Here is a 3986-nt window from a genome sequence, read left to right on the forward strand (position 1 = left end):
TCCCTAACCCTCCATGGTGCTCGAGCTATGATCACGCTCAAAGGCGTTTGTGCTCAACGATAGTAAAACATATGTAATGAAACAAACAACAAATGTAATGAAACAAAGGCTGAAAAGTTAAATATCCTGTAAACTTTGATTTGGCTGCAAAACATGTAAATGAAATCCTGAGACATGTAAATGGTGAATACTATGTAATTATTTTACTTCTTAATTTAAGTTATTTGCTTTGATCAGGAGGCTTTCTATTAGTCGTGCCTTACACAAATTCAGAGATGCACGAGCCAGCGCCACAACGTGGAGTCTTCGTACTATACGCAAAACATATGATGACGTCACTTTTGGCTCGCACACCCCAACACATAGTGGAAACATACAGATGTAATATAAAGCCTCCATACTTTATTCTAAGTCCTCAAAAAGAAATGTTGCACCTCCAAAAGTCAACCCTACATTTCAGAGATTATAATATACATTGAAATATACAATCTCAGTGTAAAGTACCAACAAAATGAAAATAAACAGCAACTTAATAAATCAGGCAGAAGGCTTGTCGCTGTACCTGCAGCCTTATTCCAGGTCCCTTGTTTCTTAGAAAAACAGCTTCGGTACCAAAGACAAAGAAAAATGGTGGCACAAGATTAGAAACCACCACAAACTGAAACCATCTGTGTGCTTGTAACATGCAAAGATCCTGGCAGACAGAAAAATACTAGAAAATATTAGTTCAAGTTGCACCAGACAAAATTAACTGCCAAAAATATGTTCATCTTACAACAGGTAGGCATACAGGTAGGTAATATAATAACCTTGTAATTTAAAAAAATATTTACTTAAACTCCTGAATTGAAATAGACATGGTGATATTATAAAATAAACAAGAAATCTAAAATAATTGTTCATGTTTAAGATTACACTTTTAATCACCATAAACATAAAAAAGGCTTCCCATGCAGCAGCATGGCGAGCTGAGGACACGCTATGCAGGAACCAGGCGTGTGTGAGTCTCAGTGTGTAGTACAATACTTTCATCACGTTCATTTGCATTTGACTTTTAGGAGTCCCACGTCAAGGCTTTCCTTCCATCCAGCAGACATCAGCAGTGCCCTCTCACATCCTGCCACAGTGTGCAGGGTCTGAATGGGAGCTTGATTACTTACTGCCCTGTCGGTAATCTACCTCCAGAGAATCCCCGGCTTTCATCCCTTCTACTTCCCTGAGCATACGGAGAGGTGGCTGCTGATAGGAATGTGCAGAGGCTGAAGCCCTCACTGTGAGTCCTAGAGAGAGCGTCTGCAGGCTGAATGTAGCAGGTGCAGATGAATGACAGGCCCCTGTGGGAACTCCTTTAATGAGTGTTTCTCCAGCGAGAATAGTGCTGCGTACACAGAGAACAGAGGACAAAGAGAGACAATTGTTGACATTATCTGAAGACTTATATATATATTATGTCTTATATCATTCATTGTTCACTTCTATCAATAGCAATCTAATAAACACAACTTTCTAAAAATAAGATTTTCTTTGTAGGGATTCACGTGTTTTATGATCCTAGTAATGTTCCCAGCTTGTTTCTCTATGAGTGTGACCAACACAGACGCTCAGTAAAGAGTCCACCATGGTGTTGTTTTTTTAATGATTGTGTATGTGAAACATGATCCTGCAGTACTTCGTATGGCCACTAATTACAGGCCCACGCTGTTCCTCACGGTGATCTTGTTATGGCTAATGCCTTGCGTTGTTTAGTTGAGTCATCATCTGAAGCCAATAAGAACAAGGGGCTAATTCTGTTTTACTATAACTATAATTATGAAGAGGATGGACTCTCCGCTCCTCCTCCGGCCGCGGAGCTCTGCGGTCATGACTCAGTAACTCGCTGTACATCTACACTCACTTGTCTTGTAAGATGAAAGGATTTCAGACAAATAAAAAAAACTCAGATGTACAAAGTGGAGGTAGGACAGACTCCTCACCACAGGGTCAGAGTGAAAAGATGAAAAGTAGGAGATAAGATAGTCATTAAGTCGTATTATGTCACGCTGACTGCAGGCCTCGGGGCTCAGTGCGTGGGACGGCTCTCATGATGTCAGAAATAGAAAGAGCAGCGGGGCCGTCAGTGTTCAGGAGACCGAAGTGGTGATTCATCGTAAAGAACACGTTGTGGGTCAGAGGAGAACAAGATGGCTGCACAGGATCAGACACTTATTATAATCATCAGATTTCCTTTGATTTATCTCCATAGACGTTACTGATGAATATAATATAAATATTAACAGACCAGATGATGGAAATATGAACATGAAAAACAGTTAGAGGATAATTCCTCTTTGTTACAGCTTGACTCTTTGTAATTTAATTTCATCAGGGTTTCACCATTTCTCTCTGTTATGACCTGTAATGGGAACACGGTGCCGTGTGTACAAAGAAGAACACAACAGAGACACCGATGGAAATCAGCTCGTAGTTAAATCAACAAAAATCAACAAAGCTTCTTTTGGACTGCTTTGAACAGTACAGAAAATGTACAGATACTAGGGATGTAACTATACTATGTGTTTGACAAGGAGAGATCACAGCTATAAATAAGTTATTGTTATTCATAGCAATATTATCACATTGTTACTGAAAGATATTCCTTATTTTGTTGATAAAAACATACTGTATTCGGCATACATTTCTTCCCAGAGATGTTAGAAGTAGACAAAAAGAATTTCTTTAGACAGGATTGGAGAGAAATATAAAAATGTATATTGTCACTGTGTATAAGCGTTGCCCATATTGGCAGTAGACAGAGAAGAAGTAGGGCATGTATAGTTAAATACATTAATAATGAGAGACATGTGCACATTTACACAGAGAGGCGCCTGCAGGCCTCCAGAGGCCCTTCAGAGCTGCCATATTGGACTGACTCCACCACAGCAAGTGTTACGGTACCAGCATGTTTGGCTTTATCTTTGCTAACAGAACATTCATTCTCTGCCAGGACAACGCTGTAGCCATGAAGATTTTATTATGAGTCTCTCTCCACCTGAGGGATTCTCCATTAGTCCATATGTGCTGCCCAGAGGCTCAAAGAAATGAAGGGAGATACACGCCGTCGTGTTTGTAGAAGAAGCATCTTAACGGACACGCTACATTATTCAGCTGCTTGTGCAGAGAGGGAGTCTCCTGCAGAGGGCAGGTTAATGTCTGAGACACTGAAGGAGTCACATGTTGTGAACACACAGGCTTCTGGGTAATTTAGGGCCTCACTATTGTTGATTTATGTGCACAATTTCATATCAGTAGACATAACATAATACAAGTTTGTAGTAATGCAGTAGAAGGTTCATTGGAGCAATAATTGCTTTCATTGAGAAACAAAACAATTGGCACACTCTGGGTCTCCATTAGTAAGTCTGCAGAATGTTAAAGGAATCAGTCTTTGGGTGAATTTAATGAACATTTAATGAGGCCAAGCACCCCTGTCTACATCCAGGACGCACCCCAATCATCCACACCTTTAAAAAACACAACATCGCCTTTAACCTTCTTGATCCGCACCAATCTGGTTTCAAGTCAGGCCACTCAACTGAGACTGCCCTCAGAATCAGAAATCCTTTATTAGTCCCACGATGGGGAAATGTACGTTGCTGCCCGAGCAGCCCGACTGGTTTTCAATCTACCCAAGTTCTCCCACACTACACCGCTTCTCCGCTCCCTTCACTGGCTACCAAATCTGCTTCAAGACTCTGGTGCTGGCCTACCGTGCTGTGAATGGATCAGCCCCTTCCTACATCCAGGCCATGGTTGAACCACACACCCCAGTGCATTCACTTCGCTCTGCATCGGTCAATAGGCTCACTGCTCCCTCACCGCGAGTGGGACCCAGTTTACTATCCTGGCTCCAAAATGGTGGAACGACTTCCCCATTGATGTCAGGACAGCAGACAGTCTTCACACCTTCTTCAGACTGAAAATTCACCTGTTTAGACTGAAATATTGAT

At 41.4% G+C, this 3986-nt stretch overlaps 1 protein-coding gene across 1 annotated transcript in view; it reads right to left on the reverse strand.

Moving 5' to 3' along the window:
- Positions 1-232: 232 nt before the first annotated feature.
- Positions 233-3986, reverse strand: part of snx7 (sorting nexin 7) — a 25411-nt gene continuing 21657 nt past the window's right edge. The window contains 1 exon segment of the mRNA XM_029457938.1: positions 233-1378. The gene's annotated coding sequence lies outside the window, so the exon portion shown is untranslated.

Source organism: Cottoperca gobio, chromosome 20 (genome assembly GCF_900634415.1).
Source record: "Cottoperca gobio chromosome 20, fCotGob3.1, whole genome shotgun sequence".
In the NCBI taxonomy this organism is placed as follows: domain Eukaryota; kingdom Metazoa; phylum Chordata; class Actinopteri; order Perciformes; family Bovichtidae; genus Cottoperca; species Cottoperca gobio.